This window comes from Sorex araneus, chromosome 5 (assembly GCF_027595985.1).
Source record: "Sorex araneus isolate mSorAra2 chromosome 5, mSorAra2.pri, whole genome shotgun sequence".
NCBI classification, from domain to species: domain Eukaryota; kingdom Metazoa; phylum Chordata; class Mammalia; order Eulipotyphla; family Soricidae; genus Sorex; species Sorex araneus.
The window spans coordinates 125,310,214-125,335,504 of record NC_073306.1 but is presented as its reverse complement, the minus strand read 5'-3'; the positions used below and the strand labels follow the sequence as shown (position 1 = coordinate 125,335,504).

The 25,291-nt window shown below is 38.9% G+C and overlaps 1 protein-coding gene across 15 annotated transcripts in view; it reads left to right on the top strand.

Moving 5' to 3' along the window:
• The window catches only part of PTPRT (protein tyrosine phosphatase receptor type T), a 1,130,358-nt gene that overhangs the window by 1,004,661 nt on the left and 100,406 nt on the right, over positions 1 to 25,291 (top strand). The window lies entirely within an intron of this gene.

The following is a 25,291-nucleotide window of genomic DNA, read 5'->3' as shown; positions in this document are numbered from 1 at the left end:
AATGGGATATGAGTGTAGACAAAATTCCTTCACATACTATGTAAATAATAAATAGATGAAACCACATTTTGTGGGAGAAAAATCCTTTAGCTCTGATAGTTGAGAGTGATGGAGTCTGTGATACATGAGGAAATAATGAAAACCAGTTCTACTCAGCCACCTTGAATTATTGTCCCATTTTATGATGAGGCACCCAAGGCTCATTGTGTTTGACTAACTAGCTGTCCCAGACCATCCACAGCTAATTCCTAAAGGATCCACAATCTGAGGGCATTTCAGAGCCATAATGATTAACTTCCAGTGCAATAGACCCCATCCCCAAATTAAAAAAATAAAACATATATATATGGAACCCTCAACTTACCTACTCATTCAAAAATCTCCTGGGTATTGGAGATTGGAGACAGGATATGGATCTTACTAGTAACTCAAGGGATTTTTACAGGCATCTTGCTTAAGGATACAGAATGTGGAGGGAGATGATAGTACTTTCAAATATAGGTGTGCTGCCTTGGGAAGGGAGATTTGTTTTAGATCTTTAAAATGTTGAGAAATATAGTGAAATGAATACTCAAATACCTTATACCAGAATTCACCAGTTGTTCACATTATGTAGCATTTGCACCTCCTTTCTCCTTCTCTGCTTATATGTATATATATATGCATATTATTTTATAAGTAAAAATGTTTTACTTATCCCTTAGTATTATTGTTATTATCATCTTTCATATTACCATTATTCATCTAGTATACAATACAATTAAAATATAATCATAATGATTATATTTTATCATCATATCTCTTTATCATCTTCATTTACAATAGAACTTTCACCATTATTTTTTCAAGATAGTCATATCTTTCAAAAGACTAGTCAACTGTCCCATAACATATTCCACAATCCAGATTTCTCTTATTTTTTCATAATTATATTCAGGTGAAGTATTTTGGTAGACTCTACATGGATGATGCTATGGATGTTGTGTTCTTCCCTTTACATCATATGACTTTGCCCTTTGATGATGTATTGTTTGCTCATTTCTTAAGGTTAAGTAAAGATTATATGTATATATGTATCTATATATATACTACTTACTAATATATATGTAAACTAGTAAGATTATATGTATATATATGTATATATGTACATTATTTTATAAGTAAAAATGGCTTATATTTTTTATAAGCAGCACACCTATATTTGAAAGTACTATCATCTCCCTCCACATTCTGTATCCTTAAGCAAGATGCCTTTTTAAGACAGTATGATGACTGATTATTTTATGAGCAAATCTTTAACTTCTGTTTGAAGGCAGCAAGTTGAAGTCTGCCTTACCAAGCAGCTAGTCCTTCTTCCATTCTCAGTCCTGATGAAACTCTTGGATTCATAATTTTCTAGAGACCAGGAAAAAAAAGAGCAAGAGAGCAACATAGATCAGGAGAGGCAGAGAAGGGAGAGAGGAATGGGCTTGGTTTGTTCTTTTTTCTTTTTTATTAGTGAATCACTGTGAGGTACAGTTACAGACTTACAGACCTTCGTGCTTTCATTTCAGTAATACAGTGGTCGAGTACCCATCCCTCCACCAGTGCCCATTTTCTACCACAAATGGTCCCAGTATCCCTCCCACCACCCTCATCCTGTCCCCTCCACTCCACCCTGCCTCTGTGGCAGGGCATTCCCTTTTGATCTCTTTAAAAAAAATTTTTTTGGAATCACAGTGAAATTCACAGTTAGAACATTGATCATTATTGAATTTAAGTCATACAATATTCCAACACCCACCCTTTAACCAGTGTCCACTTCCCTCCACCAATGTCTCCAGCTTCTTCCCTCCCACCCAGCCTGCCTCTATGGCAGGGAAGACAATTATTTGTTCTCTCTCTCTCTCTTTCTCTTCCTCTCTCTTTCTCTGTCTCTCTGTCTTTCTGTCTCTGTCTCTCTGTATCTCTGTCTCTGTCTCTCTATCTCTCTCCCTATCTATCCCTCTCTCTCTGGTAAGCCCTGAGCACCCTGGGTATGGTGCAAAAATCTAAAAGTGATTGCACAAGTGACAACCCAGATGACACTAATTTCTTGAGTTTCCAGGGAAAATATTACTCTTTCCTCCCAGGAACCAAAAGTTAATAGGATAGAAGCACCCAAGACTAAGGTAGATTGACCAGCTAGAAAGGAAGAGTAAGCGTATCCAGTAAGACCTAATGATAGACTTTGAAGTCCAGAGACTTTCCTAATGATTTATGTAATATATATATTCATGTCGCATATCACAGATACATGCATATGCTCATGCCTTCATGTTAATAAAACTGCTTTAAAATGACAAAATATGGTTGGGTGGCATTAACATACTCAATTACTAAGAAATGTTTCATCTGTTTGAGTCAATGGAATTTTTAGCCCTTTCTCCACGCATCTGGTGTCCTCTGGCTACATGCTCAATTGCAACATGCTCTGGGGATTCTTTTGATTGCCCCAGAATGCATCAGGCACCTTTTAAAATGCCCTGAGGAACCACTGGGATGAGATTTAAGGGGAAAAAAATGTAAGTAATGCTTACACTGGAGATGTAGAAATTGCTTCTCCAATCACCCTGATGTATGTAAAATTGAATCTATTTTCAAGGCATTAGAGGAGTAACTGCTTGGTTTCTGCATCAGCGTCTGGAGGAGGCCCTGAGATTATTTTCAAATGTTGAGAAAGCATTGAAAGAGGCAAAGCACAAGAATAGATGTCACATCTGAAAAAAAAAATAACTACAAAAGAACATGCCCTAAGCAGTTATTTTATTATTGAACAGGTGGGCCCTTGCCTAATTCAAGCTCTGTGTCTCCCAGGGTACATTTATTTTCCAGAGTTTTCTATTCCAAGGGACTGCTATGTTATGCAACATCCATTCAATTAAGTCTGCTGGTTTTGTTTAGGAACCGTGACCTCTGGGACTCAGGGTGACAGAGCTTTGTCTGGGATGGGTTGTTGCTTCGGAGAGCTTTGGCAATCTTGAAAAAGGAGCGTGCGTCACATTTCAAGGACAAATGGTCTGCAGCGTGGTTTGCAGAAATGCTGGCTTTTATTTTATAATACAGTTTTGATCTTAGTGCCCTTAAGTAGATCTGATTGTTATTTTTTTTCCCTGAGATCTTTTGCTTATTTGGGTTATTTTCTGAGTTTTTCTTCTAGAGAGACTTTCTTTTTTATATTCACCTTTAAATCTTCTTATTTATGTGTTTTTCTGATAGTATCATCTTCTCCTTGTTCCCTTTCAGTTCAAACCAAAGTGTTCTAAAACAGATCCCTGCCGAATTCCTAAGTTACTGGGTTTGGTCGTCTACCCTACATGATGGCATTTAACAGACTCACTAGCCCACTGGGTCACTGTCACTGTAACTGTCATCCCTTTGCTCATTGATTTGCTCGACTGGGCGCCAGTAACATCTCCATGTGAGACTTGTTGTTACTGTTTTTGGCATATCGAATACACTACGGGTAGCTTGCCAGGCTCTGCCATGCGGGCGAAATACTCTTGGTAGCTTGCCGGGCTCTCTGAGAGGGGCAGAGGAATTGAAGCCGGGTCAGCTGTGTGCAAAGCAAAAGCCCTACCCACTGTGCTATCGCTCCAGCCCAGCCCACTGGGTATCTTTAGTTAACTCTTGTCTTTCCCTTTTAGTTTTCATGTTTCATGCTCCACCGTAAGACATATTTCATATCTGGGAGGCAGAGGCAATCCATCTATCTCCAAGGTCACCAGTAACTGGGTCAACAAGTACTTTGCTAAGTACAGAGGCCAGCAGGGTTGAGGCTTCAGAGGAAGTGAGGTACAGTAACCATTTTCTTGCACTTGGCACACTCCTTTCCTTAGACTATCAGGCTTGGACACTTCTGGGGCTTAATCACAAAAAATGAGTAAAATAAGATGCTGTTTCACAAATAATAAGCATTTTTATTTTTGTTTCCATTTATGAAAGTCCTTTTTTAAAATTTTTTTACTTTTTGGGTCACACTCGGTGATGCACAGGGGTAACTCCTGGCTCATGCACCCAGGAATTACTCATGGTGGTGCTCAGGGGACCATATGGAATGCTGGGAATCGAACCCAGGTTGGCCCTGTGCAAGGCAAATCCACTACCCACTGTGCTATCACTCCAGCTCTGAAAGTACTTTTTTAAAACACTTGGGTCCTAGATCCTTTTTTCCTATACCTTAAGATAGTACATTTATTACCACCCCCATTCTACAAATGAGAAAACTGAAGATTAGAGTAACCACATCACAGTGGCATTTACAGAGTCAACAAAAGGACCCATTTGTTCCTACCATCAGTTAGTTTATCTAAGTGCTATCTTCCTAAGATGGAAATCACTTAGGAAAATATTTAGTAATGGTGCCTACAATAGAGTAACTTGGATAGAAATAATTGTAATAAGAAAAATGAATAAAAATGTCAAGATCAGTTTATGTTAAAGTATAAGTATAGAATATATAATATAATATTTTTCTTTTTTTTAATTTTTTTATTTTATTCTTTAATTAGTGAATCACCATGATGGTACAGATACAGATTCACACATTTTAGAACTTGTTTTTCCCTCATACAATATTCACAAACATATATAATATAAATTTGAATGCTGGTAATCTTCAAGTTTTAATTTGACCCCAAGCTTTCTGGAAGCAAAAGCTCAAATATCCAGGTAAATTTTATTGCCACTCACTATATCCTTGGTCTTAGACTTTTTATATAATATTCTCCATTTGTCAGTGCAGAAACTTAGTCTTGGATAACTGAAGTAAATAACCCCAATATCTTAAACATAGAGCAGAAGTGTGTTGTCTGCCTCCTGGGTCTAACCTGGTTTCCCTTTTCTGCACTATGAATGCTGTAGCCATTTGTGGGCAGAAATGGCAGTCAAGGCTGCAGCCTGCTGGAGACCAGGGCTCAGACACTATGGTATTCACGCAATCAAATTCTCTCATGGTTCCAGGTTCCATGGCAGACATGTTCAAATTAGGACATCTGAACCCACCGTCACTGGAACCTGGTACAGCTGATATATTCATTCTCAAACCCATGCTATAGTTGAGGAAGAGGATCTTAAAATAACTTGGAAAATAATATCTAGAACCCCAACTGGAGGTTCTATTTTCAAAAGCAAGTATTTTCATATTTTTCTCTAAGCTTTAGCTTTCTCTCTACCACAAAGCTGGATGAAGAAAGGGAGTTAAGGTTAACAGTCTTGTCAACTGGGATGGATGTCTCCTCTTGGTTATTTTGCCCACTTCTAAGCATGAAACTCCTATCTTATGAGGGTAGCTGCCCAAGAGATGCCTTCAGGAAAAAAAATATGTTAGAAGTTCCAGCAGTGGTTTTTCAGAAAGTACAACATTAGACAGGAAGTCCCATTCAAGACATTCCTGAGTTTAACCAAGCCTTGGGGAAACAGAGAGAGAGAAAGAGAGAAAGAGAGTCAGGGGAAAGGGAGAGAGTGGGAAGAGAGAGAAAAGAGAGGAGACAGAGGGTACGGAGAGAGAGATGAGCAAGGAAAGGTTCCTTCCACAGAGAGCTAGATGAGGATGTGAGGGGAGTGATGGTCCAACAATAAAACTCTTTGCACAGCCAAGTAAAGGCTATAGTACAATAGCCCCAGGACCATTCCTCAGACTTTGAACCTCAGTATGAACATAAATACATTTTTGAGTGTGACACAGTATCTAAGAATGTATCTGCTGCTAACAAGGGCGATTCCTGAAGCCTGATGCTCTCCCTTATCTTTCAGCTCCCAGACCTCATAAAAGGGTCTTTCTTGTAGACAGATCAGGGGATCTCCATGCTTAATCCCCCACTGGATGGCCTGATGATTTTAATAACTGTTCAGTAACTTAAACAATTCAAATGGGGAAGACAGATCACGACTTACAAATTGCAGTAGAGATTGCGTAGAGTTATAGTAGACTCATTAAGAATGCTCCTTTCTAGAGGATGGTGAATCAACTGGAAAAAATGGTTCTCTAGGAAAATTGGAGAAAACTGTGGGCCTGGTGTTGAGCGATATTAAAGATTGCTAGATTTGCTCAGTAGCTTCTCTGGGCAGTATTCTGCTAGCGGCTGTTCACTTATAACCTCTCATTCTCAGAACGGTACAGCTGGGTAAGAATTGCTATCTTGATGTCCTAAGTGAAAAATCTCAGTTCAGTGAAGTTAAAGGCATTTCTTTGTCTCATCTTTAAAATGCCTCAACTTGACCTTCCCTCTTTTGCCTAAAATCCTTTAGCGGCTCTATAGTAGGTATCCTGATTGTTGCTCAACTCTCTGGTCCATATGGTCCTCAGTGGGCATATGTTTTAAAATGTGTATGAATTAATGAATGGGTAGAGCTAGAATGCAAAGTAAGAAATAGCTTCTGGCTGTTAGGTGGTTCCAATTCTCCTCATAGTTAACTATTTTTTTCTTTAAGCTGAAATCTGTTCTCTGTATCTCCCATCCATTTTTCCCTGTCTTTGCAGACAAGTATGTATTAGTAAGCAACCATATGCTGGCCTTTGTCTGCCCTCTGGTGTCAAAGAGCTTAATGAAATCAGTGTTTCTCTTCCTACAGTCTCTATCTGCCCCTCCTCCAGCGATTGGACTTTTGGTAAATACATGCCTTGCAGGTGGTCTTTCCCTCAAGCTAAGTAACCCCATCAAAGCCTTCTTTGGGATGCCTTTCTGTTTTCCCATCTTCTCAGAATGTCGATGGCTCCTCTGTTCCCGTTTGGTCCATGCCTGTGGAGTCTGTGCTTTCCAAATGAATATGACACAGGGCTAAGTGACTGGAAGTTCAGAGTCTGCCATTGCCCTAAATCTGCATTCCAAATCTGGAGTCATAAGATGCTCTTTATGTTGGGTCAATCACCACATAGCTACTATATCACCTGCCTAATCCAATGCTCATGATTTCTAAGCAGGACTGCCTCATTCAGAATTTGGGGGCCTTAGGAGCTGGAGTGATAGCACAGCCGGTAGGGCGTTTGCCTTGCACGCAGCCAACCCGGGTTCAATTCCCAGCATTCCATATGGTCCCCCAAGCACCGCCAGGAGTGATTCCTGAGTGCAGATCCAGGAGTAACCACTGTGCACGCCGGGTGTGACCCCAAAAAACACCAAACAAACAGAATTTGGGGGCCTAATTTAGAAAATTTATTTCTAACTTAGGCCCCAAATTTAAAATATTTATATTTTATCTAGACTGTATCTTCTTGTTATATTTTACTCTGTGATCCCACTGTACTAGATATTTTTTTAAAATTTCTGCTTGTATCAAACAGTGAGCTCAATGATCCTTTCCATTTGGGGCTTAATTTAATAACTCTTGTATTATTAATATTAATAATGCTATATATTTACAGTGAGTATAAATTATATGTCCATATAATATATATCCATATCATATAATTATAAACTACATGTCAAAATGAAAGTTTGATATGTGTTTTCTTGTCTCATTAATATGTTTCAAGGATTAAAAGTGACTATCCTTGATGAGTAGACTATAGTAGGAAATGTGCCTAAGTGTTTATAGCTTTAAGTAGTAGAGCTGAATTAAAACACCAAGTAGGCAGCCCTAACCCCTCAGTTAAGATTATCCTACTAAACTGCTTTCTGAAGGATAAGCGTTATTATTCCCATTATTGATAAGGAGACCAATGTCCACAGACAATGAGTCATTTATTCAAAGTAGTAGGGTTTTGTTTGTTTCTTTCTTTCGGTGTCAGGGACAGAACCAAGGGTCTCGCACATGCAAGACAAGTACTCCACCCCTGACTGCACCCCAACCCTAAATGCAATGGTTTTGGAAGTGTGATCGCCAGACAAAGCAGCATTAGCATCACCTGCAAGCAAATTCTTGGTTACCATTCCAGATAGAAGAAACCCCAAAATCTGGGGTTAGGGTCGAGTGATCCCTCTTTCTAATAAGCCTTCCATGTGTTGCTCATACCCATTCAAGATTGAGAATTGCCGGCTTAAACTAAAGGACTTTCAGATTCCAAAGTTCTGCTTCTTTATGCACTAAGTTATCTGTGATATAGTTGAGTAGAGATACACTGGGTGAGAACTTCTCTAACTCCCTCCTTTCACAGAGCAGATGTACCAAGAAAGCTTTGCCACTTAGAGGTGTGGATCTCAAGGCTATTAAAGTCTATAGAGAGTTGGAAGTGTCCACAAATATGGGCATCTCTTCTCAGCCATTTTTTGAAACTTTCTTTCCTTTTTTTTTTCTGAACAGCAAACAAGCTAAGAGTCAGACAGGAAGGGTGGAAATCTAAAAGGAGGATTAATCATGAGTCATAGAGCCCAACCAAGATCTCAACAAAGCATCATGAAGGATTTTTTTAAATGCATAAAATTCTGTTTGCAGGGACAATTATATTTTCTGCTTGCTCCAGGATTAAATTGAATCTAGAAGAATTGAATGTTACAGTCTTGCCACCTCCAGTTTTATTGAATATTTTAAAGGGATTATTGAATATTTTGCAACCATCCACTTGGCTGATAGATTGAAGGAAGCACTTATTATTAAGTTCCTGGCAATCCAGAGTTGAATAGAATTGTTTACTCTTTGTAAATGTAAAATGAAAATTCAAATGGCCTCAAGAAAGTAGATCATTTTATCATCACAAACGTTAAGAAGTTAAATTAAGACAAGTATCAACAGAGGAGAGAGTAAAAATGAACCGAGGATAAAGTAAAAAATTTACCATCAAATCTAAAGTAACCTTATCCACCATATTTTCCAAACTCTTCTATTTAGAGATAAATAATTATGACCTAGGAAGATTTTGAGGAGGTTAATCATTGAGTCATAGCGGAAGAGCTAGGACTAGAATTGGAGGATGTCATTCTACTACTTGTCTCATGATTTTTTTTCAGAGGAATGAATTATGGTCTATAAGGATTTGCATCTGATATTTTCTGAAGACCCCCCCAGTCCAATTTCTGCACAAATAGAGCTTTTTCCAATTGAATTATACCTTTCATCTCCTGGTTATAGGAATAGCTGAAGTGTTCCTTTAAATATTCATGGAGTGCCAGTTATATGCTAAGCCATGTAGGGATTGTAAAGATAAATAAGACATGGTCTCTGCCTTCAAGGATATTACCATCCTCCAAGAAGAGACCTATAAGTGGATTCATTTCAATAAATATGATAAGTGATGGAGAAAAGGCATGTACAGTGCCCCAGGAACACTGATCAAAGGCTCAGAAACTGATTGATTTTGCCTGATTTAAGCAATACTGCATAAGAAAATAGATTTTGATCTGACAGAGCTACAATAAGAAGATTATCCAGGTGTATGGAAAAAAAAGGATTGTAGGTGTGAAGGCTTTGTGAACTTGGAGTACAAGATGCTCTGCGTTTCGAGTACGTGGCCAGAGATACAGCTGCAACAGGAGCTGCAGCCTGTCTGGCAAGGAACTTAGATTTGTCACTGACTCAAATTTAGCCTCCAATAAGGGCAACCTACTCGGTACTTAGAGTAATCCCAGCTTTAGGTGGGTGCCCTCATAAGTTGTTGGAGCCTGGCCTCATAGTCTCTGATTGTACAGATTTCATCCTTCTGTTATAGATCAGTAGAAACTACATTTTATCAGCTAGACAACATCCTTTCATTATAAGCTCACCCAGTCATCCCTTCTTTTAAAGAGTGGAGCTACAAAACTGAAGTTGCTTTTGACAATTTTTGCTGGACCACTACATCTTGAGAAGAAAATGGAATTGCTCACTGCACCTCACAGGTGGCCCTGAATTTCAACAGGGCACTTAGAAAGTGCTTGTTAAAGTAATCAGGGATAAAGAAGTGGATATTGGAAATGTAAATATATAGTTGCTAGGTAGCAGAATAAACTGAATTTAGAGACCTTTTTTTTTTTTCCTTCAGCTCAAAGCTACAACCTTGGTAAATTGAAAACATAGATAATAATTTCACTTAATAAGATTTTTGTGTGTAATTACTGGACAATGTGCTTTATGTGCATCATTTCATGACATATTTCTAACAAATCCTTGGGGCATATTAGAGAAAATCAAAGTGCTGAGAATTTAACTAACTTGCTCAAAAACACACAGCCACCCACACCTGGGTTTGAACTTGAGTTCCTGTAATTTATCTATCATCAGCTCATCCTTGAAAAATATTTTGCTTCATTTATACTCTTCTTCTGGTTTTTACCATCCCAACTAGCCGTTTATTTTCATGCTTCTAGACTGTTCTGTCTCTTTTTTCCGGCCTTTAATCATTGAAGCATCTCAAGCATCTCAGGGCTTAATCCAGAATCCTCTCTTTCCTATTTATACTTTATGTAGATGATGATGACATTGAATGAGATAATGAACACAGGAATAGAGGAATTTTAAATCTAGATAGTTTATGTTTTATGTACCATTGCATGATTAAAGAGATGTTTTATAGGCAGTTGGATCTGCTGAGTTTGTAGCTCAGCAAAGGCATCTGAACTGAAAATGGAGATGCATGTGCTACACACACACACACACACACACACATATATATACACATATGTGTATGTATATATACATATATGTATATACACACACAAAAAGTGGTTGAAGACCTTCCATGAATAAGGAAACTGGGAATCATAGAGATGCACTACATTGCATGTTACTCAGCAAGCTAATAAAAGAGAAATAATATTGAGAAGTATAATTGAATGAAATAAAAGGAAATATTAGAGTTCCAATAACAGGCTAAATCTCTGTTTCCTATACTGCTGTCTCCATCATTCACTGAATGGTCACCTCCATATTTCTGAAGGTAATATTGTGGTATTTACTGAACCACACATTTTTTCAGTGGGTGTTCTGAACTAGGTTGGGAGAAGTGCCTACATCACTAGCCATACCATCTCTGTCTCTGCCTCTGTCTCTCTGTCTCTGTCTCTCTCTCTCTCTCTTTCTCTCTCTCTCTCTCTTATGTATGGGCTGGAGTGATAGCACAGCGGCTGACCCGGGTTCCATTCCTCTGTCCCTCTTGGAGAGCCTGGCAAGCTACCAAGAGTATCTTGACTGCACGGCAGAGACTGGCAAGCTTCCTGTGGCATATTTGATATTCCAAAAACAGCAACAACAAGTCTCACAATGGAGACGTTACTGGTGCCCGCTCGAGAAAATCGATGAACAACAGGATGACAGTGCTACAGTGCTACAGTGCTCTTATCTATAGTGAATAGAGAGGGAATGAGGAGATCCCTCACCAAAACAATAAGTGTTGGTGCCACAAACAAGAAAAAAGTTCTGGGGCTGGAAAGATAGTACAGGGGCACTTGTCTTGCTTTCATCTGACCATGTTTACCCCTAGGCATCAAATAGCCCCCCCTCCCCAAACATGACAAAGAGCAAGCTCCTGCCCCTAGCAAAAAGTTGGGAACAATCCACCACCCACCTGCTGCCAAGCCTGCCAGATATGGTCCCAACAACTGCTCCTACAAACAAAAAGAAACAGAAATTCTGTTCTCACAAGCCTGTATTGGGAAAGGGCACACAGACAACACAAATTTGGCATGATATAGGAGATATATATGTAGAAACCAAGGATAATGGTGTCGGTGAGGAGAGGTTGACCATTAGCCATGTGATTCATGTTTCTTCAGGTGATTTAGTTTTCACCTCACCTACCATGTGAATTGACTGCCTAATTATATGGAGGCTGGAAATGAAAATAAAAATTTAATTTCTCGCCATTAAAACAAGAATTGTGTTAGATGTAATAAAAATGATATATTCAGCAGAGTTATGATATAAATTAATCTTGATGTTCCTTTCTTTTATGCTCCATATCCAACTCAACACCAAGTTTTGATTATTCTTCACCTTCAATCTATCTAGAACCCACCTATACCTTCTACCTCTGTCTTTGTCTAAGTCACCATCATCCCTGAACTCAATAAAATCCACAGCCCTAAGTAATCCTTACATTTATCCATGCCGTTCTTTAGTGCATTTCCTTATAAAACTAGTGGAGAAAATCTGAGGTGAATCAAAAGATGTTGCCTCACTCCTCCATAGCTTGATAAAATTATTTAATTTTTGTATGTTACTAAACAAACAGCCAAAATCCCCACCCTGACCTTATATTCCATGCCCTTCTCCCAAGGCCTCAGGGAGCAACACTTCCTTACCCCAGCACTTTTCTATGTTAGCTCCAATCACACCACCTTCTCTCTGTACTTCACCTTTTCTATCCTCTTAAAATGAAGTTTTATCCATGTCATCGCTTCATCTATAGCATGGTAAGCAAATGATAGCCCAGAGAGCAAGTCCAGTCTATAGTCTACTTATGTAAACAAAACTTTATTGGAGCACAGCTCTGCTTACTATTTTATAACATATATGCATAAATATACATACTGCACTGTAGCACTGTTGTCCCATTGTTCACTGATTTGCTCGAGCAGGTACCAGTAATGTCTCCATTGTGAGACTTGTTGTTACTGTTTTTGGTATATCGAATACTCCACGGGTATACTTGGAATATACAAGTGGAATATACACAGCAGTATACTTGGAATATACAAGTGGAATATACACAGCAGAGCCTGGAATACTTGCCAGGCTCTGCTGTGCGAGCAGGATACTTTCAGTAGCTTGCTGGGCTCTCCAAGAGGGACAGAGGAATCGAACCTGGGTCGATCGTGTGCAAGGCAAATGCCTTACCTGCTGTGCTATCGCTCCAGTCCCAATATACATGCATTTAGACACATATACTTTTGTGCTACACCAGTAGAGTAATTGCCTCAGAATACGTCTATCCCACAAAGCCCAAAATATTTGCTCTCTGGCCCTTAACAGGAATGTTTTCCAACTTCTTATTCAGAGAACTAACTATACCCATATTTTTCCTGAAATTGACTTCTTTAGATTTTAGCTCTTGGATTTATTTTTCATCTAACACCTTTGTCCCAGACAAGATATATTCTTTCATTTACTTGCTGTCCAAAATTCTTGTTGCCTTTTATTCTCAGCCCTGGCCCCATTTTTCAAGTACTTTTGCTTAACATCTAACCCTTGACAATTGGTAAGCTCTAAGAGACATGGACCGTTTATATATTGATCACTTCTGTATCCCCATCATGTAGCACAGTGTGTGGCACAGAAGAGATACCTCCAACGCTCTTAATGGATATAACAGATAGATGAATGCTTGGTTAGGAAAGTCAGATGGAGTTCAATCATAGCAATTCTACATAATGTCTGACTAAAACAAAAGCACAAAATCATGGAATAGCTAAAACCACATACTGTTGTCGTATTTGCTTGCATCCAGAATTGAGTGTAGACTCAAAATCACTGGGTGTTTCTTTGTCACTCAGCTTATATTCAGACCTTAGCATCTCTTCTATCCTTGACTCCAAAACCCAGTTTCCCAACTCTGAAGGGAATTCATATTCCCTTCGGGAATTTACAAGGATTCGATAAATTGGAATCTTCAGCTTACAATAGTCTCAACTAGTCAACCATTGGATTGTCTGTGACTCTGATATAATCATTTATCCATTTATGAGCGGGGGATTATAGTTCATGATCTTCAGGCCACAGACTATTAATCTCAAAGTCTCTGATGGATACCATCATTCTCTGCTGGTAGAAGTAGCAAGGGAAGAGGTATAGTACAGGCTATAGAAATAAATACAGATATAAATACAGAAATAAATACAGAGGTTTTCAGTTACTTGATAGCCTCACCAGTAGTTATCAGAGACAACTGAAAACTGTCATATAGATCCCACTTGTATGATCACAGCAACCCAGATTTTCCAGAGACCTTGTCTTCAGAACTGGGATGTTTCTTTAGTTTGTTGTATTCACTTACTAGCTAATAGTGAAGGGGGTTGGTTTGGATAATACTGTCTCACTAGGAGAAAAGCCGCCTAAGTGATTTGATAAAATATCTTCAGGAAATGAAATTGGTTTCTTTGTTTGCTTCAACAATGAGAGGAAAATATTATGGAGAAGTTGAATTTCAAAGGATTAGTTGTCAGATTTAGTATAGCCAGAAAAAAAAAGGGTACTTTTGTTCCTCTCTCTTGCTTTGTTCTAACACATGGTGTCAACGCTGCTTACCACGAAACAACTGTTGCATTTTGTTCATAAATCTGTGGGCCAGTAGTTTGACTGGAAAAAAAAGCAGGAAATTAATTTTTCTGCTTGAAAATACAGAGACTGGGGGCTGGGAATGGCTAAAAAATGTAACTTGCATGTGTGAGGCCTGAATTCCATCCCTGGCATATCACGGATCCCTGTGCACCACCAGTTGTATCCCTGGACGCCCCTAAGTACTGCTGGACCTGAGCACCACTACATCACCCAATGAGCCAGTTGGCCACGTTATTCATAGGAATGACCTATGAGCCCCCAGGACATTGCTTGGGAGGCTCTTCCCACCACTGCCAGCTGTAATCATATGAATAGTTAAAAAATAATTAGGGTCTTTACTGCTTCATGAGCGGAGGGGAGAAGGCAGATGGAATAGAGAAGGGATCACTAAGAAAATGATGGCTAGAGGAACCAGTTGGGATGGGAGATGCATGTTGAGAGTAGATAATGAACCAAACATGATGTCCTCTCAGTGTCTGTGTTGTAAGCTATAATGCCGAAAAGTAGAGAGAGAGTATGGGGAATATTGTCTGCCTTAGAGGCAGGGGAAGGGTGGGAAAGGGGGGTATATCCGGGATATTGGTGGTGGGGAGTGTGCACTTGTGGAGGGATGGGTGTTTGATCATTGTGAGATTGTAACCCAAACATGAAAGCTTGTAACTATCTCACAGTGATTCAATAAAATTTTAAAAATTAAAAATATGTAGGGTCTTTAAGGGACTGGAGTGATAGCACAGTGGTAGGGCATTTGCCTTGCACAAGGCCAACCAGGATTCGATCCCTCCACCCCTCTCCAAGAGCCCGGCAAGCCATCTAGAGTATGTCACCCGCACGGCAGAGCCTGGCAAGCTACCCATGGCATATTCGATATGCCAAAAACAATAACAACAAGTCTCATGATGGGAACATTACTAGTGCCCACTTGAGCGAATCGATGAGCAATGGGATGACAGTGAGGAGTGAGCAGTGAGGGTCTTTAAGGGCCACATGTCTAGGGCTTTGGCTCTTCTCAGGTGGCTTCTTTTGGGTTTGAATGCCTCAGTGACTTTTATGTGCACATATGGTCCTTTGTGGATGGAATTCCTAAACATTGGGTCAGCTAGAATTGCCCTCTCCAGCTTCAGAGGCTTCCTATTGTGGCAGGCTTATGATAATTGGATTCCTTGCATGATGAACGTCTTTCCTAGGGTGTGTATATTCCAAGAAAACCAGGAAGAATTCCAGTTCTCTTTAAAACTAGTTTCATAACTTTCCATTGTAATTTCTGCTGCATGCCATTATTAGAGACAACCATAGATCAGTCCGTCTTCACCTCAATATGTAGAGGACTTTTACCTACAGGGAAAAAAAGAAATCTTGAACACAAACTACCACATTATTCTAAAGGAAGAAAATGCATATAAAAGCTCACAAGGGTATATGAAAACCTGCTTGGATAATGCAGTCAAGAATAGATAGGAATATTTTCCAAACCTCCAATTTCTACTTTGCTTAGAGTGATAACTCTTTCATCACTAGTACATGTTTCGGCAGGGTCTGTGAAGGTTGTCAGAATCTGTGAAAAGTTTTTGATCTCCTTGTGAGTGTAAATGTATTCCAAAGATTTTATTTTGAAGTCCAAAAGACATCAACAAAGTTTACTTCTATGAAAACTTGTGTGAGAAATATGAGGAGTTGATGGAAGTTGACTGTGCCTCTATTCAAGATTCTGAACCTCCTTGAAATCAGGCTGGTTCCACCCTTTTCACAGAAGCCCTTCCCTTGAATTTGTCTTTATGGGTAGTTTTACATTCCTGGGTTGTTTAGAATACTAGTTCCATGAGATTGTGGTGGGAATTGAACTTGTAAAGGTAAGTAAGGGCTGTGTCTCAAAGGAACTTGAAAACTAGAAAGTTTTGAATTTAGTATGTTTTCTGCATGGAGATAGCACAAATTTTGAGCAGTAAAGGAGAAAGGTTGAGTCCAGTTTTAGAAAGATCATCCTAGTAGCAGTGAGGATAATACATTAGAGTGGGAGTTAATAAAACTAATTTTAAAAGCTTTGTTTCTGCATATATCAGATTTAAGGAAAATAACAGCCTGAAGTGCTAAAGCAAATGGAAATGTTGTTTTATACAAACATCCATACCCACACATACATACATACTTGTAAAAAACTATGCGTGCCGAAGGGTGTGTGCACTCGCAGAGCTGCCCGGGTCATGGGCAGACAGAGGAGGAAAACGAAGGCCAAGCCGGTTGATCGATCAGTTGTCGTTTATTTCTATCTCTCTCTCTCTCTCTGCTTCTCTCCTGGCTCTGGATCTCTCTCCGGATCTCGCCCCCCAACCCACTCTTACAGCCTAGTTAAATCCCCCCAGCATGAGGGAGTTGGGGCTTACATATAGGTGTGGTCACAATCAATAGGGATAAGGTTCTTCCCCTCAGGGGATGCTGCTTCCAGGACAGATTCTCCTTCAGCAGGACCATCCACCCAACGGTGGAGTCCCATGAGTGTGTTTTTCCACTCGTCCAGCAAACATATAAGCATTCATAATATTAATCATTTTGTATGGACACAATAAGAAATGCATTAAGCTTATAGAATTGCTCTACTGGGGCCATCTCGATCTCAGACTACAGTGCTCAGGCCAGATTAGTCTTTCCTATCCCTAGCAGGGTCCTAGCCTCATCGTTATTTTTGTATCATGACAGCATTTGTCCATGATCAAGTTCTTAACTTATAGTTAAGAATTAGGCATCTTGATGCCAGGGTAGCACATAACTCACTGCTTGCCCTGGATCATTCCCGTCCCTCATCGGGACCCTGCTTTTGGGGTGCTAGGAACTGAGGGCAACTAAGGCTTAAGTGGAGAAAGCAGGTGCCCAGGAATGAATAATATTTGAAGCCAATTAAATCCCAAGTTACAAAAGCATAATATTGTCTTCTTGTGTCTATACAAAAAGGACATTGCTTTAAAGTAAATTATTCAAAAGACATAAGGAGAGGAGAAAGGCAATATTGACTTATAAGTTCAGTGTCCAAGAAAGATCTGACCTTACAAATTAACAGTTTCATATTACGGGGAAAAGCTGATTAACTGTTTGGGGAAGAGAGAATAGAGAAGTGGTTACAGCTAAACAAAGGAATGGGAGTGACTCGGGAGCACCTTGATGGGTATGACCGGGATAAACCTGACCTCCTTAAGGCAAGGGGGGAAAGACACAGCAATGTCATCCTACACATACTGTTTACACAATTTAAATTACTATACCCTAATTGGTATGATCAACTCTTCCATTATTTTATAGAGTGTTTGGTAATCCTTGAAGTTTTTATTTAGAATCCATGATTTATAATACTGTTAACAATCAAGTCTCAGGCATACAATGTTCCATCTCTACACCCACCACCAGTAGTTTCATTATCCTTCTACCAAGGTCCCCCTCTCATCTTTCCATCATACGTTAGTATAATCAACTCTTTGTAAAGAAGCAGGGGTAGATAAGACATCCTTCACCTTCATTCTTACTACTGTGTTTTTCCCAAAATCCAGATAGATATTCTGATTATATCTCATTGGTTGTTCCATATTTTCTTGATCAGTCAACATTTTGATGGTTTAATGTCCAGAAATATTTGGAGATGTTTGATTTTTTTTAATGAGTGTCCTTATTCAGTTAATGCCTCATTGGGCCAATTCAGTTTTCCAAGGTGAAAATCACTTTCATCTTCAGGGTCTTTGATCGAGTTAGATGAAATTCCCTCTGATCTACTGATATGACAGAAGCTCAGAAAGTGAGAGTCATCCAAAACTCACAGTCACTTCTGCTGCTGTTACAGTGAAGACCCAGGTGGTCTTTTGCTCAGGATTCAGCCAGATGTGCTTGAGCAAATGTAAGCTCTTGCAAATCTGGTCCTAGTCCCCTTTATTATTTACCCTTATTCTATCCCATCACTTAAAATTGATCCATCAGCAGAGGTTTATCTAACAATTTGATGTAATTATTATGCTTTACTTATAAAATAGCTACTTTCCTAGCTTGTTCTGCAGTTCAGAAATGCAAATCTCACCATGCCATCACCCAACTAAAAGCCAGTCACTGACTCCCCTTTGCCCTCAGGATGAAGTTAAAATGCATCTTAAGCCAACAAAGCTCAAAATGATCTGGTTTCTATCTGCATCTTTGGTATTATCTCTAGCCACTCTGAATTGCTCAAAATAGTTCAGTCATATTGACTTTCTTTCTATTCTTTGAAAAAACTAAGTATTGTCCGATATCCAGTGCTTCTACAACACTGTCCCCTCTTCCCAGCATATTCTTCCTCTATGACTTGTGCTTTAACCCACTATTTATCCTTCAAGTCTACCACTTTTTGGAAACTTTCCAAATTCACAGTTCAAACAGGGGCCATTTTTTTTTCTAACATTCCTATGTTTTAGTCCCACTTAACCATGTTATCATAAGTAACATGTATGAAAGCGTTTATTCTTTAAGTTTTTTAAATTACAAATTAATGACTACCATTGTCTCTAAACTGCTCCAGAGTACAGAGACCCCCTCTGTTTTGTCTGCCATTATCTACCTGCAGACTAGTATGATGCTTGGTTGATGTTTGATAGGCATTTGGTAAATGAGTCATCATGTTAATTTTATGTTTGAAATGAGTCACAGTGACTCAATTTTAAAAATTCTGTACTCAGCCACTGTTCTAATGTATTGTTGAAAATGCATGAACCTTTAGATATAGAGGAAACTTGAGCTACTTTTAAGTTTGGATCCCATGGTGAAATGGGGACCTGGGAGAATATTTTTAGACTGATCTGGGAAAGATATGGGTATGCTTTGCACTCCAGCTACTAGGAAGTCCTAATGCTTGTGGGGGTTTTTTCTTAATCATTAATTATAAGGTTCTTGTAACTTCCTTGGACCCTATCACCTAATACAGGCTTTCTAAAACAGAGGCACCCCCTTCACACTACTTGGTAGTCTCTGTGTCCCCTCCCCTTGTGACCTCTCCTCTGGAGAATTCTGTGCTTCTTTTGTTTTTTTATTATTAGTGAATCACCATGGGGTACCATTACAGACTTACAAACTTTCATGCTTGCATTTCAGTCATACAATGATCAAGTACCCATCCCTCCACCAGTGCCCATTTTCCACCACCAATGGTCCCAGCATCCCTCCCACCACTCCCTCCCCATCCCCCCACCCCCCCTCTGTGGCAGGGCATTCCCTTTTGCTCTCTCTCTTTTTGGGTGTTGTGGTTTGCAGTAGAGGTATTAAGTGGCCATCATGTTCGGTTTATAGTCTACTTTCAGCCCGCCTCCCCCAGCCCGAGTGGGCCCTCCTAGCACCCTTTACTTGGTAGTCCCTTCTCTCTCTGAATTGCCTTTTCCTCCATGTGCTACTTATTTTTTATCCATTATCCAGACCCCACCTTAGTCACTGCTTACCCTTCTCAAACTTGATTTCCTTGTGACTTTTTCCCCATGTTTAAGAAATTCTAAAAATAACTGTGCTCTTATATATGCCTTACTAAACCTAAGGGTAAAAGAAAATAACAATTCCCCAGGTAAATAATAATTTACGATTACTAAAACTAAGGGTAAAAGAAAATAATAATTTCCAACTCTAAACTTTGTATCAGGACTCTGCATGATGTTGTACATATACTGTGTCTTTTAATCCTTGCAGTCCTTAACGTGGAAATTATAGTCGATACTAGGCACCAATTACAGATTGAAATTCAGATATTAATTAACTTGTTCAAGCTCACAGAAAATAGTAGATCTAGAATCAAACCTAATCTTTCTCCTGCATATGAGTGTATTGTTCAGTGTGTACTCTCTACCAAATAATGTGATATAGGTTAATAAGTGATGACACGTTTTATGCCACTAAAGTTGTTACATACTTGGATAGTGAATATATTCCACTATCCCAGAATATATCTGTGTCTTACTCCATTGTTTCTACAAATTTATTACATTCTCCAATAGTACATTTAGCATATCAAGATTCATAATTCTGCTGCTATTAATTCATTCAATGTTTATGAGCACCTATTTTATGCTAGACATTTTATTATAGATTTTCATGCCAAATCAGTAAATAAATCAGTAAAAATTCCAGTCTTCGGAGACCTAACATGGTGGTGGTGGTAAAGAGTAGGAAAATATATGAAATAAATAACAGAAAATTCAGCAATGGAAACAAATTATCAAATGCTTCCTTTTCAGCAGGTCCGACTTTAGGGGGTAGAAAATCCAAACAATAATAGTGAGTTTTTTGTTGAAATATTGAATGTAATCAAAGTAAAGTGAAAGTAAAGTGAAATTTATCAGTTACACAGGTGGGGTGGGGGGGTAAGGCGGTCGGGGGGAGGGGAGAGGTATACTGTGACTCTTGGTGGTGGAATATGTGCACTGGTGAAGGGATGGGTGTTTGAGCATTGTATGACTGAGACTTAAACCTGAAAGCTTTGTAACTTTCCACATGGTGATTCAATAAAAGAATAATTTAATTTAAAAAACAGAAAATAAAAGATAAATTAATTGGTAATACACAAACTAAAAAGTGCTATGAAATAAAATGAAACAGAATAATCAGGATTGGGAGTGGTAAGTGGAGAAGAGTTATAATATTATAGAAGATAAAATTTGACTAAAGACTTGTGAAGGATGTGTGAGCCATATCAGGAGTGTTCTTGCTAGATGTTCCCAAGACAAAAATATTACTAACATGCTTAAGAGAAAATAAGGAAGTCGGGACCTTGTCCAGAGAACCAAGCTTTGATGATGATAAATCTGTACCAATCTTTAACCAAGGTAGGGTCGAATCCTATCTCCAGTTTCCTGGCACTGAATTTTGTTGCTGTGGCTTTAGTCTAGCTATGTTGAGTTATTCCAATCTTTATTTAGACCATAACCTATTCTATGGCCTTGGAGGTTTCCCATCTCCCCTTATCTCCTATATTCTACTATTTCTATCCTATTCAGACTTACTTACTTGCTCTCTACTTGGCATAGAGCCCAGTGTAATGTTAGTTGGCACTGGTATTTCTGTCATTGTTTTCTAAAAGCATACCCACTTTTTCAACTGACCCGAAAGATGGTAATGCTTAGTTACCATTCCAAGTCATTTATTTAGCATGGAAATTTATTAGGCCATTGTTTAGCAAAATCATCAGATTGCACTTTTTACTTAGCAGAATCACTTAATTAGTGTTTTATTACTGGAATCTGCTGTCAATTATGTGACTAATTCATTTACTTAGGGAATGAATTTTTTTATCTGGGTAAAGTAATTCAAAGTGTATCGTTAACTCTTTAATGATTAAGATTGTTGTCAATCACAATTTATATGTAAGGAAAATTGAACCATTTTTCCCCTTAATGAATTGAATGTTAAAAAACATCTTTGGAAAAATATGAAGAAGTTGGCTTTACACCCATTATGAATTTAAGAATTACCTATTAACTAAATGACGCAGGGTACTGGGAAAAGCTGAGTTAAATTAGAGGAGATATTTGACTGGTGACTGTCACGTCCACCTGCCCACATACCAAATTCTACAGGATGGATATGTCATTCCCAACGTCCTCCCTTTAATCGGCAACTATCACCCAATCTGCCTGTTGTCCGTCATCTACAAGTCGTTTACTCAAATCATCCTGAATATAATAGGCAGAACACTAGATGAAGGACAACCATCTGAGCAAGCTGGGTTCCGAAAAGTATTCAGCCTGATCAACCATATCCACAGAGTGACCAAGCTCATTGAAGTTTTTCGAGAGTTCAAGATGCTGCTCTGTCTAACATTCATCGATTTAAAGAAAGCCTTTGATTCTGTTGAGACTGAAGCAGTCATTGAAATCCAACAGGGCATTCAAACTCAGTACATCAAGATCCTCCTCGAGCTGTATTACAGATTCACCACCAGGATCTCACCATTCTACAAGGAAGTGATCATTGATGTAAAGAGAGGGGTTTGGCAGGGTGATACCATTTCACTGAAAATCTTCAGTGCCACCCTCAAGAACATCATGCAATGACTGGAATGGGAAGGAATGGGAGTGAAGATGGTCAGCAACTACACCACCTCTACTTCGCTGATGACATTGTTCTCATAACACCAACATTAGACAAGCAGCAAAATGCTGTCCAACTTCAACCGCAAATGTGGAAAGATCGGACTGCAGCTGAATCTCACCAAGACAATGCTCATAAAAAACGAACTAGTCCCTGATGTTCCATTTGCTCTCAATGGAACGAACATCTCTGAATGCAGCAGCTATGTGTACCTGGGTCGAGAACTCAACAGGAGGGACGACTTGGCGCCAGAACTGCTCAGGAGGAAGAGAGCAGCATGGAACACCTTCAAGAGTGTTGAAGAAGTGGTTAAGAGGATGAAGAACCTCCAGCTCCGGGCACATTTTTTCGACTCTACCATTCTTCCTGCACTAACATACGCCTCAGAGACCTGGGCCCTACAAAAACAGAACGCTATTTGGGTATACCAAAGAGGAATTGAAAGAGCTATGCGTGGAGTATCATGTTTCACTCAAGTGAGAGAAGGAATCCAGAGTTCCGACCTCCGTTGACGGTCAAGAATCAGGGACCACCAAACATGAAAGCTTGTAACTATCTCACAGTGATTCAATAAAATTTAAAAAATTATAAAATTAAAAAAAAGAATCAGGGACCATATTGGTGGTGGGGAATGTGCACTGGTGGAGGGATGGGTGTTTGATTATTGTGAGATTGTAATCCAAACATGAAAGCTTGTAACTATCTCATGGTGATTCAATAAAATAAAATAAAATAAAAGAATCAGGGACCTTGTCTCATTTGCCAAGGCGTTAAAAATTAGATGGGCCAGACACGTAATGTGATTCAGAGACGACTGCTGGACTAGAGCTGTTACCGACTGGATTCCACGGAACGAGGGACGTCAAAAAACCGCGTGGCCGCCCACCAACGAGATGGTCAGACTTCTTTGTCAAAACCCTGAATAAACAGTTTGAGGCTCTTCCTGTTCCTGGAGCAAGCAGATATCATTGGGCTACACTAACACGTGACAGAGATGAATGGAGATGTTACTGGTGCCCGCTGGAGCAAATGGAAGATCAACGGGATGACAAGTGATACAAGTAATTTGACTGGTTCCCTTGAGATATATTATTATAATATACTCTTATACACATGTATACTGTCATAATGTTTACTAGATACTCTTTCATTGACATTCTTTCTTTGGGTTTTTATAAAAGCACTTGGTAGTAACATTGGGATTTGTGGTGGACAGATAATGATTACCCCAAATAATCTCTGCCTTCTTTGGATAATACCTTTCCTCAAATGTAGGGTGGATCTAGAAATGGCCTTCTAAGGAATGGAATATGACAAAATATTTGGATGCTACTTAATTGCTTTTGTCTTTATGAATAAGAAATAGAGATTTATTAAAGACAGTGCGAGTAACTTGTTTGGTATGATAGCCTTTATGGGGCTTATTTCTTCACATTATTCTAAAGGCTGAACAAATCATCACTTATTTATAGTAGACAGGGAGAACTACTATTATTTTTTTTAAATGAGATCTTTTCTGACAGATACATAACATACATTTTGGGTCTTTGAAAGTCGTTAATAATAATACAATTCCAAAATTATCAAGTTTAAACCCACAGAAGATCTTATAATTGTACAGGATGATTTAGGGGCAAAACCCAGGAAAAACCTCAGATCTTGTAACTCTAAAACTTCATTTCCCTTTTACTTATGTTCTGTTGTCTTTGTAGTTTAGTTATACAAGCTGAGTATAAGCATCCAGGGCATCATTTTAAATGGAGTAAGGAAGGTTCTATCCCTCCAGTACAATGGCAAACTCATTCCAAACAGCTGTTGCACATTTAAATTTTCTCTCCCAGACAAGTTTAGTCATTTCATTTTCTCTAGCTTACACATCATTGAAAGACAAAGTTGCCTGTCAGGCTAAAGATTGTAAAACCTGTCGAGATTGAGTTTTTCTAGTTAGCTAAGTATTACTTGAAACTGTTTTTGCATATCTTTGTCTTATTACAATTTTGATGAATGAGAGAGAGGGAAAATAAGACAAGCCCCTGTTTTTTTTATGTAAGACATCATTTAAAGTTATTTTTCCTTTCACCACAAATCTTCCTATGATGGTCTGGGTTTCTAAGCACAGTGATACCTACACAACAGAAAATCTATGGTTTTGTTTATGTGCAAGCACAGCTCTGGTATCACGTTTGACTCCAGATCACATCCAGTGAAGCTGGGGTCACAGTAAAGTTGAAAACCTTCAAGTTGCAAGGAAAACATCACATTGACTCTGTGTGTAATTAAAATCTCCTGAGTTTCATGTAGGGGAGAAAAGCATTTTGAATAAATGTGACCTCTTGCTGTCTATGTCGAACAAAGCTGACGGAGCTGCAGTTGCAGCTACTTGCACCATAGAAATGAGAAGGCAGGAGAAAGGAGCTCAGAAGCTAGAAGGTGTGTTGTCTATTAGCAAACTGAAGGATGAATTCCAGACAGGTAGGCACACTTTTACTGAGCAGCTCCTAGATTTCAAGTATGCTGTGGTAAGCAGCATGGTTATTGCTCCTGTCTTCAGGGGGCTTCTACTTGGCCAAGTAGGACATATACATCAAAAGTTTTACTATGTTAGTCAAGCTCTATTGGATTCCATGAATATGAGACAAATATATGTAGGAAGATGCATTTTAATTCATAAAGATGATATTGAAGATAATATACAGATCATAATAATTCAGCCTTAATATTCTATTTTTTTGGTTTAGATAAGATTTATATACAAAGGAATGCCCCCAAGATTACCTTACCTTTATATTCTATGACGTTGTCAATTGCATATACTTCTATAACTCAAATATTTATACATAATATGTACTTTAATAATATGCAAACTATCAGTAAGATCCCTCATGCCTAGTCTTAGTCAGTTCATTCTCCCATTTCCCAGTAGGGCACCACAGTGCTAATTTATGTTTTTATTTTATGTAATAGATCAGTTTGTCTGCTTTAGAATTAGGAAACGACTTTTGAGATGATTTCTAAAGGAACCCCAGGAATATTAGCTGTTCCGGGATGAGAGGACATGATGTGCATATTC